The 15,882-nt window shown below is 46.1% G+C and overlaps 1 non-coding gene and 1 pseudogene across 1 annotated transcript; one reads left to right on the plus strand and one right to left on the minus strand.

Annotated features, from left to right (window-relative positions):
* The first annotated feature begins 1,466 nt into the window (after positions 1–1,466).
* On the plus strand, positions 1,467–3,135 carry LOC123167592 (uncharacterized; annotated as a pseudogene).
* Positions 3,136–15,539: 12,404 nt separating this feature from the next.
* Positions 15,540–15,611, minus strand: TRNAP-AGG (transfer RNA proline (anticodon AGG)). Its single transcript has one exon. It is a non-coding gene; the product is annotated as a tRNA-Pro (tRNA).
* Between the last annotated feature and the right edge of the window lie 271 nt (positions 15,612–15,882).

Raw genomic sequence — 15,882 nt, forward strand, 5'->3', positions numbered from 1 at the left:
AATATTTTTCTGAATTTCTCTAATATTTTTAAAAGATGATGACCATTTTTTGAATACAGGAATTTTTTCCTGGGCATTTTTTATGAAATCATGAACATTGTTTGAGTACGCGGACATTTTTCCTAGTTCATAAACATTTTTCCAAATTCATAAACATTTTTTATTGTCTCAACCAATTTTGGAATATGTTAACTTTTTTTGGAAATCATGAATTTTTTGAATCCATTAACATTTAAGATATCTTGAACATTTTCTTCAGAATTCACAATTTTATAAAAGTTTAGAACCTTTTTGTAATCCCAAATTATTTTAACAAAGAATAAAACGAAAATAGAAAAGAGAAGAACAAAAAAAAAACAAAGAACATGAGGGAGGGGGGGGGGGGGGGGGGGCAGGCTTGCAAGTGGGGCGGCACAAATTAGCGCGCCGGGGAAGCGAGGGTGCGTGTTTGCACAATCCCTGTTGTGCACCAGCCAAATAGTGGGTACTGCCATTAGCATGGGCCTCTCCTGATGCATCCCCCTCCCCAATCTCTGGGGTGGCTGGCCGCAACGAGAGCTCGCGTGCCCAAGAAAGCAAGTGCACGGTGACAAGCCCCTGAGCACCCCCAAAGCCCGCTCAGCGGATCGCGAGTTTGGCGGCATCAAGTCTGCTTGTTTGTGTTAATTTGTGATGTATATAGGGAGCTTGTCGAGATGAATCCCCCGCCCCCATTAATCCATGATGGCTTGGCGGAGCGCGCATGGGTGCAAGACTTACATGATGCCCTTGGCATTGTCCCCTTGTCCAATACGTCGCCATGTATCGTCGGTTGCGTCACGTCGTCCTCTTCGATCAACCGGACCGGCTTCGTTGGCGATGGACGGCTAGTGGCGCCTACCCCGCCAGCTCATGTTACGTCGCCATGTTCCATGGATCAACCATCGTGCCCGCCTGGAAGTTGAGATGGAAGCTGTGGGCATCGTTGAGCATTAAGTCGTTCTTCTGGCTAGCCCTACAAGAACGATGTTGGACCGCCGATAGTCTCGCTCGCCACGGCCTACCACTCGCACCACTATGTGTGCTCTATGATTAGGAACCTGAACCATGCACCACCTCCTCATCGAATACTCCTTCTCTCGCCAAGTATGGCCGATATCTTCGTCTGGTGCCGCTCCACAACCGCCGCGCCGACACCGGACTACTCCTTCTCGAACCAGCCAGGCCAAAAATATTGATGTGCATTTTTTTTGCGGGTGATTGATGTGTTTAATTTGTGTTGTATGCAGGGAGCTTGTCTAGATGTTTTTTCCCCTTTTATCTATCCACCAGTGAAATGTTACGGACAGATTTATGGAGTTTTAAACCACAACTTGTTTTTCAAATGTTTTTCAAGCCGTACGAGGTGTCCCTGTTCTAGATCTAGATGTGGCTTCGTAGAGCTCACTCTCCAATACACACTGTTCGCTCCCGCTATCCCCAACCCTCGATCCCCTTCTCCCAGCCCCGCCGCCATGGCCTCGCCGCCGCCGCCGACCATTCCCGACGAGCTCCTGGAGGAGATCTTCATCCGCCTGCCCACACCGGACGCGCTCGCCCGCGCCTCCGCCTCCTGCAGCTCCTTCCGCCGGGTCATCAAAGGCCGCGCCTTCCGCCGCCGCTTCCGCACGCTGCATCGCCCTCCCCTCCTCGGCTTCATGGACGCGGGCGGATTCCACCCCGCCCAGGCGCCGCACCCCTCCGCCCCGCTCGCCGGCGCCCTCGCCCCCTGCGCCGCGGATTTCTCCTTCGTCCCGGCAGTCGTTTCTTCTGCCTCCTACGTGCGGCCCGGCGTCCAAGAAGACGGCGGGGAAGGCCCCCGCTGGCGCCCCCGCGACGTCCGCGACGGCCGCGTCCTCCTCGATTGGAGATCCTTCTACCCCCGTTCCGTCCACATGTGGAGCTACCGCGAAGACTGTGCCCGCCGTCAGGTAAGCATCCTCATGGACTCCAGTGAGCTCGGTGACGAAGAACGCTGTGAGACGTGGACCAAACGGGAGCGGTGCAACGCTGCCGACTTCCACCTCGCCGTCTGTGACCCGCTGTCCAGCAGATACGTGTTGCTTCCAACCATACCCGAGGACCTCGCCGCCCAGCCGCAGGATCGCCTCCATGGATTCGAGCCCGTACTTGCTCCCAACACCAGGTACGACGGCGAGGAAGAGCCCTTCAAGGTGATATGCATAGCAAGATACATGACGAAGCTTGTCCTCTTTGTGCTCCCGTCCACAACTATGCAATGGTCTATGGTCGAGCCTCCCATTTCACCTTCGTTGGAACGCATGTCCTGTTTTGACTGCGTGCGCTGCTGCTTCTACTGGACAAAGCCTTATGGCTGGAGTGACCATTTGATGGTGCTGGACACCCGCACTTTGAGGTTTTCCACTGTCGACCTTCTCACCGGCTACAATGTGGAGCTCAGCGATCTGCCTGACGAGTGCTTTGCCCATCGACACCCAATGGCTGTTGTGATGGGCTGGGAAGGCGCCCTTGAGATGTTTTCCCTTGTAAGTCAAACACGGATCCTTTGCCCTCTACCATACCTCTCTGAAGAATAATTCACATCAGTGGAAGCTAGAGAAGATCATACAGCTTCCTGGGCAGTATCATTCCATTTGCACAATCGGTGCAGCTGAGGGATTCTTGTTCTTCCGAGGCGCTCCCGAAGGTATTCATATCGGGAATGTGGATTGTTACTCAATGGAGGTCAAGACTTATGAAATTACCAAAGTCTGCACAAAGATGGAGAATACCTTCAATCCCAGACGTGCCCTCCCATACTTTAGCTTCCCACCGCTGTTATCAGAACCAACTATCTGAACAACTGGTAAGCCTAATTATTGCCAATTTTCTATTGGGTTATTGGGCTCCCATACCTCCCATACTGCTACCTTGTCAAACTAGCTACAAGAGGTAGTTATTTGATGGTTTCTCACAAAGATGTGGTCCTCTATCAAACTTCAGGTTTCTCTACCTTGCCCACAAATTTGCCAGCTGTTCTAAATTTTCTAGACTTGTGCCTAGGTGGTTCAGGATCCTCCAAGCGCCTAGGTGGCAGTTTCCTTATCAGGCTGTGACTAGGATGCGCGACCCTCGGCTGCTGCCGCCCTCTCAAGCGCCTTGAGCCGGTTAGCCTCCATGCGTGCCTTCTGCTCCTCTGTAGCCTCGACTTTGCTTTGCTTGCCGCCAGCCTGCCACCATCATCACCTCCATCTTGATAATTATTCATCCCCCTTGGAGGCATGGGTTCTGCAGCTAAGTTGGTATTTGTATGTGGATAGATTCAGGATGGGAATGGGCCGGGTCGGCCCGCCGGGTCGCTGACCCGGCCCAAAAAATCGAGGCCAATGGGCTGTGTGGATCGGCCTTGAATCATACTTGGGTCAGTGGAGCCGGCACCGACTGACCCAATGGGTCAGCAGGGTCGACCCACCTCTGAGGCGTGAGTTGGCTGCTAGTTACTGGGGCATGTGTTTTGTTGCAGTGGAGTCGTTAGTTCGTTAGTGCCCGCGGGTGTAGCTAGCTAATTCCTTTGAATGTGCACTAGTAGAAAAAGGGCCATTTGTCCCGGTTCATAAAGCCCATCTGTCCCGGTTGTGGAACCGGGACTAAAGGGCCGTTACTAATGCCCTAGGCCTTTAGTCCCGGTTCTTATACCAACCGGGACAGATCGGCCTCCACGTGGCCGCTCCAGCAAGCCCAGGCAGGAGGGCCCACTAGTAGAAAACAGGGCTTTGGTCACAGGGCAATATTAACATTAGTCCCGGTTCAGTCACGAATCGGGACTAATGTGAGCATTGGTCCCGGTTCGTGCGACTAAGGCATTAGTCCCGGTTCACCTAAGCCCTTTAGTCCCGGTTTGAGACACGAACCGGGACTAAAGGGTGCGATGCCCTTTAGTCCCGGTTCGTGTCTCAAACCGGGACTAAAGATTAGACCTTTAGTCCCGGTTTGAGACACGAACCGGGACTAAAGGGTGCCATGCCCTTTAGTTCCGGTTCGTGTCTCAAACCGGGACTAAAGGGCTCATTTTCAAACTCTACCCCCCCCCTCCCGTGGATCGCCTTTTCGGTTTTGTAAAAAGCAAAAGAAAATGATAAAAACTTCAAAAATTAAAATCCTTCGAGATGTAGTTATGTTACTACATCTACTAGTTAGGAAAATTTAAAAACTTAAATTTAGACATGTTTTGCAAAAATTGTAGGGAAGATGTAAAACGGCTATAACTTTTGCATACGATGTCAGAAAAAAACGTATAATATATCAAAATGTTCAGCACGAAAATCCGCATCCGATTTTGATGGCCTACGGCCTATTTGAAAATTTTTAGAATCCTCAAATTCTAAAAGGAAAAAAAGTTATGCTCAAATTTCTTTTTTTTTGAATTTTTGTTAAATCTGGTCAAGCTATGGTCAAACTACTTATTCAAGAAGTATTAGTGTTACTAAATAATTATTCAAGAATATTAGTGTTACTAAATAATTATTTCTGTTTTTTTGAATTTTGGTCAAATCTGGTCAAACTGTGGTCAAAGTGTGGTCAAACAATGGTCTAACTAATTATTCAAGAAATATTAGTGTTACTAAATAATTATTTCAGTTTTTTTTTGAATTTTGGTCAAATCTGGTCAAACTGTGGTCAAACTATGGTCAAACTACTTATTCAAGAAATATTAGTGTTACTAAATAATTATTGTTTTTTAGAAAAATAGTTTCAAACTCAAACAGTCAAATGTGTGACTTCATGCTCAAGCTAAATTTCGGAGGGTTAATAGGATTGACATCTTACTATTGTCAGGAAAACAACAAGTGCAGACTTGGAAACGAGGGAGAATAGAACCCGGAAGTAAGCGTGCTCAGGCTGGAGTAGTGAGAGGATGGGTGATCGTCCGGGAAGTTAGATGATTTGGAATGATGAGGGGTGATTAGAGATTAGAGGTTAAATTTAGCAGTGATGAGGGGTGATTAGAGATTAAAGGTTAAAATAATTCAAAAATTTGAAAATAAAAAAATCAAAAAAATTTGAAAAAAAAATCATAAAATTTCCCGGTTGGTACTACCAACCGGGACTAAAGGTGGAGCTCCAGGCTCCGGCCACGTGGACGGCCTTTAGTCCCGGTTCGTGTAAGAACAGGGACTAAAGGGGGAGGCTTTAGTAACGACCCTTTAGTCCCGGTTCCAGAACCGGGACTAAAGGCCCTTATGAACCGGGACTAAAGGCCCTTTTTCTACTAGTGGCCTTTGGTCCCGGTTGGTGCTACCAACCGGGACCAATAAGCTTCCACGCGTCAGCATTTTAGGGGCTGTTTTTTTAAAGGAGGTGGTTTTGGGGTTTTGGGGGTTAATTTAGATTGTTATAGGTAGCTAATAGAGAGATGTGTCCTCTTTTATCTTCGTGCTACTGCTATACTGCTATTTCTAAACATGACTTAGATTGAAGTGAGGCAACATGTGATGCATGTCGAAAGTAATACTAATCCTAACTTGATCAAGTTTGGATTGTACGACTTTCGACATGCACCACATGCATGTTGGCTTCACTTCAATCCAATCCATGTTCATTTCACCCACAGATATATAATAACTCTTCATGCTCGCATCATGCATCATCATAATAACAAGTCCTACTAATCATCATCATACAACTTCTACTCGTTAATAATAACAAGTCATACGATCATCATCCTGATAGTCATCTAACCAACCCTACTTAATTGTTCTTAGCACATGATCATCAGTATTATGCAGGACCTAAATACCCTATTTAAGGTAAAATAGCATAAAACAATATAGGCCCTGACTCTCCATTATGGAGAATGGAGATCATCCTGTCTCCAATTCTTGCGCGGCGCTTCCTTTTGCTTCCAAGAACCTCCTTACGACTGTCCATACATTTTTTCCATTCTCTGATTAGCATGTCTCCACTTCTTTTAGAAATCCGGTATGGACAGTTGAGATTCGTAGGATGACCTGGATATATGTTCAAAACACGAAGGCTGCCATTCTGATACATCAAATGAGGCACACAATCCTCTGGGATTCTCTGTTGAAAAACATAGTAATAACTTCATAGTTAGCAATGATGTACTAGTTTTAGAAGTATGCAAAAGATGCACGGATGTCGTAATAGTAAACAATCTTACCAGGGTATCTCCATGGTAGTTACCGTAGTTCAACACGTGCACTAGTGGCACGTATTGACCATAATGTTGAGGAGTTTGATTGTAGATATTGTAATTCTCAAGATCAGTACAAAATCCGATCAGATGATTTTTCTCCTGATAAGTTAACTCGGAGCCATCGGTGTAGTGGGTTTTGTCTACCATGTTCCGCACATTGTTTGAACAATCAAAATAAGCTATCAATGGAAATAAGCTGTCAACTATTTTGAAATAAACAATATAAATTAGTTAATAATTAACTATGTTTGAGAAACTCACATAGCGGTAGAACTGGAGGCGTATCAACAAGGACCCAAATGTCCATATTGTCTTGGTCGATGTCAGGATCACCAAGATCCATGGTGACAAGCATACCCTCATCAAAACCATACATCTTGCAAAATGCTTCCCAATTTTTGCAACCAAAATGGGTTACCCTCTCAGCATTATACAGATTTACTTCAAAACCCACATCATGATGGGTCCTTAGGTGAATTTTCTTCGTTTCAAAATTTTCATGGTCTTCAAAATCCATCCTCTCCAAGACATAGCGTCTTGCATGGCATGGGATAAGCTATACTCGAATTGTAAAAGATGAAAATTACAAGTTGAAATAGTTGATGTCATGCTTAATTACGAAAAAAAACACTTGTCGCCGTTGCATACCGTTTCAACATCGAAGATCTCCTCGAGCTTAATGCTGAAGCGCCGATCATCGTCCAGGTGAGGCCTGTCGCACAAACGTCGATCGTCGTGGCACCAGCCGCACTCCCCCAGGAGACTTTCGTCGTCCGATGACGACATTTCCTACGTTCATAATTCAAAGATTAAACTTGTACAATTAAATATATGTACTACAAAAACTAAAATAGGTCATTATTATTCATGGTTGACTATCGGTTTGTCGAGTCTTTTCTTGAAAACTCTCAGCTCACGTGGTGTATACATTCGACCGTTGATGATGGTCGCTCCTCCATTTGTCCCTGAGTGCATTACACCAAAATGTCTAGCACACGGGAACGAAGGAGAAGCGACCCCCACGACAATAGTCGGGATTCTTCGTCCTCTCATATATATATGGTGGAACTCCCCCTCACCGATTCCTCTCTGACATTTGCGACCGTCGATGATGGTAGCTCCTCCTTTCGTTCCCGAGTGCATTACACCAAATTTTCTAGCACACGGGAACGAAGGAGAAGCTACCCCCACGACAACAGTCGGGATTCTTCGTCCTCTCATATATGGTGGAGACTCGACAGACTTAAAGTCAACCCGAAATATTGTTTAATTATCTTTCTAAAAGAGGATTTGGCTGGTCTCACCTCGAGGTCGGAGGGGGTCGGTGAAGGGGACGACGGCGGGGATGATGGAGGGGCCGGGGGCTCCTAGATTTCTGCGAAAACAAAAACCCTATAAGCTATCAACTAATCATATGCATACGCCTTGCATAGTGCTCTCCAATTTTAGCATTCAAAGTAGGAGTAGTTTTCCAATTTGAGCATTCAATAAGCAAAATCAAATCGCAAACTAAAGTAGTATTCAAATTAGGATGCATTCAATTATAAGCAAAACTACATCACCTCCATGCGTCCGTACATCGTCGAATATTATCACTAATACACCTCGAATACTATCATACATATAACATCGCCAGTACAGCTAGAACCGTAGCGCCCGACGGGTATCGGCGCGGGCGGTGGACACCCAAAGAGAAGGAACCATCACAGGATCGCTCCAGTGAGATCCTTGAAGAACCTGCCAGGTATTGTCGAACCTGCCCTCCAACGCAACCATGTAGCGACGGACGTGCTCGTCCTCCTCGCTGACACGGTGACGTACCACCTCCGCGGTGTCCGGAAGCCTCGGCACCGTCACTGGCCCACGCGACCGCCACCAAACAAGGATCGGGTCAACGACGGGCTGGCTCCTCACCAACCTTCGCCCCCTGGAAGGTAGCACCTCCCAAAACCAGCCCGGCGGAGCCCAGTCCCGGACATGGCCCCTCTGATCAAGCCGGCCTCCTCCGCCGAGTCGACGACGAGGATGCGGGATAGGCATCTTCAGCGTCGATGCGGGAATAATTGATTTAACTAAAAAAAATAAACTAGTTCTATTAATTTCCTTGCTAAAAATAAACTACTTCTATAGTAAAATAAACTAGTTTTGTTAAATCAACTAGTTCAACTACTAAGCACTTATTATAAATAGAATAAAGTAGTACTTACTAATTAAAAATAAACTAGTTTAACTAGTTCTATTATTTTTCTAACTGATTATATTAAACACTTTCTCTTCTTATTGTATGAACAAAATTACAACAGAAAAAATCATAAAAATTCTATGGACAAAATAAAAATTCAATGAACAAAATTATAACAGAAAAAAATCATGAAAATTCTATGAAAAAAATTGACGTATTCTTTGCATATATATGAACACACAAACATTTGCATATTCAACAATAATATCACCAAAAAAATCTATGAACAGAAAAAAATTCTAACTTTGGCATATTATTCATTTATGAACAAATTATAACAACTCAATTAACTACACATCTAAACTACGCATCTAAATTAACTACACATCTAAATTAGGAAATTCATATATGGAGCTCTCATTGCGCAACGGGGCGGCGATCGACGAGGAGGCAGGGCACAGGGGCGACGGTGAGGGGCGCGACGACGGCGACGTTGAGGGGCGCGGCGACGGGGCGACGGGCGATGAGGAGGCAGGGGGCGGCGACGGCGACGGTGAGGGGCGCGGCGACAGGCGGCGAGGAGGCAGGGGGCGCGGGGCGGCGATGGCGTCTGGGCGGCCCGGGACGGCGTCGGAGGCAGGGGCGACGACGGCGACGGCGAGGCGCAGAGAGGCAGCCTGGCGGCGTCGTCGGGGCGGGATCGAAGAACTGAACGAAAATTTTCACAAGTGCTGTATATATAGACGGAGCATTTGTACCGGTTCATAGCAGCAACCGGGACCAAAGACCCCTTTAGTCCCGGTTGGTGGCCACCAACTGGGACCAAAGGCCTCTTTTCAACAGCCCAAAGGGCGGGAAGCGGCGGCCTTTGGTCCCGGTTGGTGGCACCAACCGGGACTAAAGGGGTGGCATTGGTCCCGGTTGGCGCCACGAACCGGTACCAATGCACCCCTTTAGTCCCGGTTAGTCCCACCAACCGGGACCAAAGGCCTTGTGCTGCTACGCCCGCGTCGAAAGTTTAGTCCCACCTCGCTAGTTGAGAGGGGCGCGCAGTGGTTTATAAGCCCCACTGCCGCACCCCTCTCGAGCTCCTCTTCATTGCAGGCTTACGGGTCTAATTGAAACTGCTATGCCTGATGGGCCTACTGGGCCTTCTGCTGGCCTGAATCCTGGCACATTGGTTGGTTTCTAGTCGTATTCAGGCAGTGGTGGCGCAGTAGGTGGCATATTTTTTATTTTTCCCTTTTTTTGTTTTCTTTTTTGCTTTATTTATTTTGTTTTGTTTCTACTTACAACAAATAACTTATTTATTTTATTTTATTTTGTTTCTAATTACTTATTTATTTCACTTTATGATAATTCTTTTTGCTTTATGTATTAAAGTTTTTTTATTTTTTTATTTGGTTTGTACTTATATATTTTATTAAAGTTTATCTGTTTTAATCAAAACCAGATTTTGTTAATTTTTTTGCTATTAAATTCTTTTTTTCTATTAATGTTTTGAACAAAAAATACTTTGTTAATATAAGTTGCATAAATTTTATTTAATTTTAGTTTCAAAAATACTAGAGGTTTATATAAGTTTTTTTAGTTGATCATAACAAATATTATAGTTTTATGTATTTTATTATTTTTCATGCATTTACTGCTTTTTTGAGCTATAAGACCCGGAAATTGAAAAGCATTTTAAATGAACTCCGAAAAGGTTGAAAATTGGCATGGTATCATCATTTCACCCACATAGCATGTGCAAGACAGTTGAGAGGGTTATGGCAAAAACTAGATGCACTTCATGTACAAAACGGACAATCTGTTTCGAAGTATCAGGATTTCATACGGAAACTCGTCTGTTACAACAGGCATTTCAAATGAACTACGAAAAGGTTGAAAGTTGACATGGTATCATCATAATAGTTGTGGAGAGAAAGTCTTCACTTTTTTTCGCTTGTGTGCTTTGCTTATTGCGCCGTAACCATGGATAATCTTCATCGTTTATCAGGATGCTTGGGTCAGCCTTGACTTTGAAGGGAGGAATTTCATGAAACTTTTCATAATCTTTAGACATGTCTGTCTTGCCCTCCACTCCCACTATGTCCCTTTTTCCTGAAAGAACCATGTGGCGCTTTGGCTCATCATATGATGTATTCGCTTCCTTATCTTTTCTTTTTCTCGGTTTGGTAGACATGTCCTTCACATAGATAACCTGTGCCACATCATTGGCTAGGACGAACGGTTCATCAGTGTACCCAAGATTGTTCAGATCCACTGTTGTCATTCCGTACTGTGGGTCTACTTGTACCCCGCCTCCTGACAGATTGACCCATTTGCACTTAAACAAAGGGACCTTAAAATCATGTCCGTAGTCAAGTTTCCATATGTCCATTATGTAACCATAATATGTGTCCTTTCCCCTCTCGGTTGCTGCATCAAAGCGGACACCGCTGTTTTGGTTGGTGCTCTTTTGATCTTGGGCGATCGTGTAAAATGTATTCCCATTTATCTCATATCCTTTGTAAGTTAATACAGTCGAAGATGGTCCCCTGGACAACGAGTGCAGCTCATCACAAACAGTGGTGTCACCTCTGAGACGTGTTTCCAACCAACTGCTGAAAGTCATGATGTGTTCACATGTAATCCAGTTGTCACACTGCTCCAGGTGTTTGGAGCGCAGACTGTTCTTGTGTTCATCGACATACGGGGTCACCAAGGTAGAATTCTGTAGAACTGTGTAGTGTGCTTGAGACCAAGAATGCCCGTCCCTGCATATTATTAAGTCCGCTCGTAGCGTGCCTTTTCCAGTCAGTCTCCCATCATACCGCGATTTAGGGAGACCTATCTTCTTAAGGCCAGGAATGAATTCAACACAAAACCCATTGACATCCTCTGTTTGATGGCCCATGGAGATGCTTCCTTCTGGCCTAGCACGGTTACGGACATATTTCTTTAGGACTCCCATGAACCTCTCAAAGGGGAACATATTGTGTAGAAATACGGGGCCCAGAATGATAATCTCGTCGACTAGATGAACTAGAACGTGCGTCATGATATTGAAGAAGGATGGTGGGAACACCAGCTCGAAACTGAGAAGACATTGCGCCACATCACTCCTTAGCCTTGGTATGATTTCTGGATCGATCACCTTCTGAGAGATTGCATTGAGGAATGCACATAGCTTCACAATGGCTAATCGGACGTTTTTCGGTAGAAGCCCCCTCAATGCAACCGGAAGCAGTTGCGTCATAATCACGTGGCAGTCATGAGACTTTAGGTTCTGGAACTTTTTCTCTGAAATATTTATTATTCCCTTTATATTCGATGAGAAGCCAGTCGGGACCTTCATACTGAGCAGACATTCAAAAAAGATTTCCTTCTCTTCTTTGGTAAGAGCGTAGCTGGCAGGACCTTCGTACTGCTTTGGAGGCATGCCGTCTTTTTCGTGCAAATGTTGCAGGTCCTCCCTTGCCTCAGGTGTATCTTTTGTCTTCCCATACACGCCCAAGAATCCTAACAGGTTCACGCAAAGGTTCTTCGTCACGTGCATCACGTCGATTGAAGAGCGTACCTCTAACTCTTTCCAGTAGGGTAGGTCCCAAAATATAGATTTCTTCTTCCACATGGGTGCGCGTCCCTCAGCGTCATTCGGAACAGCTAGTCCGCCGGGACCCTTTCCAAATATTACGTGTAAATTAGAGACCATAGCAAGTACGTGATCACCGGTACGCATGGCGGGCTTCTTCCGGTGATCTGCCTCGCCTTTGAAATGCTTGCCTTTCTTTCGACATTGATGGTTGGTCGGAAGAAATCGACGATGGCCCAGGTACACATTCTTCCTGCATCTGTCCAGGTATATACTTTCGGTGTCAGCTAAACAGTGCGTGCATGCGTGGTATCCCTTGTTTGTCTGTCCTGAAAGGTTACTGAGAGCGGGCCAATCATTGATAGTCACGAACAGCAACGCCTTTTGGTCAAATTCTTCCCCCATGTGCTCATCCCACGCACGTATACCTGTTCCATTCCACAGCTGTAAGAGTTCTTCAACTAATGGCCTTAGGTACACATCAATGCCGTTGCCAGGTTGCTTAGGGCCTTGGATGAGAATTGGCATCATAATGAACTTCCGCTTCATGCACATCCAAGGAGGAAGGTTATACATACATAGAGTCACGGGCCAGGTGTTGTGATTGCTGCTCTGCTCCCCGTAAGGATTAATGCCATCCGCGCTTAAAGCAAACCATACGTTCCTTGGGTCACTTGCAAACTCAGCCCAGAACTTTCTCTCGATTTTTCTCCACTGCGACCCGTCAGCGGGTGCTCTCAACTTCCCGTCTTTCTTACGGTCCTCACTGTGCCATCACATCAACTTGGCATGCTCTTGGTTTCTGAACAGTCGTTTCAACCGTGGTATTATAGGAGCATACCACATCACCTTTGCTGGAACCCTCTTCCTGCGGGGCTCGCCCTCAACATCACCAGGGTCATCTCGTCTGATCTTATACCGCAATGCACCGCATACCGGGCATGCGTTCAAATCCTTGTACGCACCGCGGTAGAGGATGCAGTCATTAGGGCATGCATGTATCTTCTCCACCTCCAATCCTAGAGGGCATACGACCTTCTTTGCTGCGTACGTACTGTCGAGCAATTCGTTATCCTTTGGAAGCTTCTTCTTCAATATTTTCAGTAGCTTCTCAAATCCTTTGTCAGGCACAGCATTCTCTGCCTTCCACTGCAGCAATTCCAGTACGGTACCGAGCTTTGTGTTGCCATCTTCGCAATTGGGGTACAACCCTTTTTTGTGATCCTCTAACATGCGATCGAACTTCAGCTTCTCCTTTTCACTTTCGCACTTTTCCCTTGCATCAACAATGACCCGGCGGAGATCATCATCGGGCACATCGTCTGGTTCCTCTGGATCTTCAGCTTCCTCTTGATCTTCAGCTTCCCCCGTTGCAGCATCACCGTATTCAGGGGGCACATAGTTGTCATCGTCCTCTTCTTCTTCGTTGTCTTCCATCATAACCCCTATTTCTCCGTGCTTCGTCCAAACATTATAGTGTGGCATGAAACCCTTATAGAGCAGGTGGGTGTGAAGGATTTTCTTGTCAGAGTAAGACCTCGTCTTCCCACAATTAAGGCATGGACAACACATAAGACCATTCTGCTTGTTTGCCTCAGCCACTTCGAGAAAATTATGCACGCCCTTAATGTACTCAGAGGTGTGTCTGTCACCACACATCCATTGCCGGTTCATCTGCGTGCATTATATATAATTATGTGTGTCAAAAGTAAGAAAATTAGACAAGTATCTATCTAAAGTAAGATTTTTTTCTTTCAGAAAGAAGATGAGAATAAGAGGCTCACCACGGTGGTGCCGGCGACGAGATCGGCGCGGGCGATCGACGGGGGTGAAGACGAGGACGGGGCGTGACGGACCGCTAAACCTAGACAAATCTCAGAAAAAATGGAGCTCGGAGGTCGAGCTTCGAGAGAAGAAAGCTTAACTAGTGTGGCTCGGGCATTTCATCGAACACCTCACATGCATAAGAGGTGAGCTAGAGCACCCAAATGCCCTTCCTCGCCGGCCAGCAAAAAAACAGAGCACTGTAGAGTGCTTCGCTCGCCGGCGATGGGGTATATATAGGGAACTCATTTGTCCCCGTTCGTGGCTGGAACCATGACTAAAGGCCATCCTTCTGTCCCTGTTCCTGCCACGAACCGGGACCAATGGTTGTGGGCCAGGAGCGAGGCCCATTGGTCCCGGTTCATGCCAAGAGCCGGGACAAATGGGCCCAGACGAACCGGGACCAATGCCCACGACGCCCCGGCCGGCCCCCTGGGCTCACGAACTGGGACAAACGCCTCCATTGGTCCCGGTTCGTGGCAGAACCGAGACTAATGGGCTGGCCAGGCCCGAACGAAAGCCCCTTTTTCTACTAGTGGTGTAACGTGCATGCATGTAGATTGCTGGCAGCCGTGTAGTCCACCGTCGATGCTAAGCCACAGGTGGGGCTTATCCTACCATCCCAGGTTTTGTTGGTGCCACCTAGGAAATCCGTGTTTGGATAGTACACAAAGTTTAAAACAACGGATAGAAAGGACAGGTACAAACTTCAGGGATTGAGAAGGGTTCATTCTGACGGTCACAACTTCAAGTTAAATCAGACTTCACTCGGCCCATCTGCGGCGGATGGCCTGGCCGCGGGACACAGCGGCGCAGCAGCGGTGTTAGCGCAGCCTTGCATCATGCATGCACGTAGCTGCACATATCGGTTACTTTTTTAATTGACATATCTGATTTTTTTGAGAAAATACAATCTGATACCTGCGATACAAGATAAGAACTAGAATTTGGGCCGACTCGAGATACCCATTGGGCCAGCAAGGCCACTGGTTTTTTGAAAATGAGTCGACCCGTGGCCTCATAAATTGGCCTTGAGACCATGAGGGCCAGGTCCAAGACCAGGGCCGGGTTGGCCCGTTCCCATCCTGAGGATAGATGTAGTATAAGTTGGGAACTTATGACTAGTACATGAAAATTTCCATGGGTAAAATTAGTAAGTTTCTGAGCACATATGAATGCCCTGTATTTGTCAGTTCGGAGCAATTCTTTGCTTATCTGCTCCTAATCTGGTACCGAAGCAAGAACTTTTCCCAAGTGTAGTTTCTGAATCTATACTGTCCTATAATCTAGACATTGATAATATTGCTGGTCATTCCGCGTTGTTGGATGGACTGATGTTTATAACTATACATGCTTTGGTAGTTACCGCCACATGATCGAGTCTCGTTGGATGCTTATGAAGATCGTGTGGTTGTTTATTTGTCAGACTGATGTTTAACTCTATTGGAAGTCAAAGTGTGTGGGAGCTAGCTATCTTGAGAGACTGCAGCCGTGACGCCTGCCTGGGTTCGTCGGGGATTGCAGCTGGTAAACTAAGCTCCAACGAAGAAGGCGATTCCGCCATTGGACTCCTTGACAAGACAAGAGTATATATCTTTGAATGCGATGCTACTTTTCACAGATTGATTTTCATGACATCTATAATTTGGTAGCTACATGAAAGAAATTGTACTGACACGTACAAATGGTAAGAAGAATAAGGACAAAAAAAGCTACCATATGTAAAAACGGTAAAAAAGAATAAGGAGAAATAAAAAATGGGGGCATTCCGAGAATTGAACTCGGGACCTCTCGCACCCTAAGCGAGAATCATACCACTAGACCAAATGCCCTTTCATGTTACAAATTTCTTTCAAGTTCACATATGATCGCATAGATCCCATCAATCGACGGCCCGGGCACCGGAGCGAGCTAGCTACATGCATACCGATCGATCGATCCACGGATGGCACGACGAAGTTTTTGTTTTTTGTTTTGGATGGAGCGAGCTAGCTACATACCTCACGCAGGAGCTTAAACAAGTGGAAAACTTACTAATTATAACACTGGAGCAGCTCTTTTGCTTAGATAATCAAGTAGGGATTGGAATCTGCATGCCAAATG

This window comes from Triticum aestivum, chromosome 7D (genome assembly GCF_018294505.1).
Source record: "Triticum aestivum cultivar Chinese Spring chromosome 7D, IWGSC CS RefSeq v2.1, whole genome shotgun sequence".
Lineage (NCBI taxonomy): Eukaryota > Viridiplantae > Streptophyta > Magnoliopsida > Poales > Poaceae > Triticum > Triticum aestivum.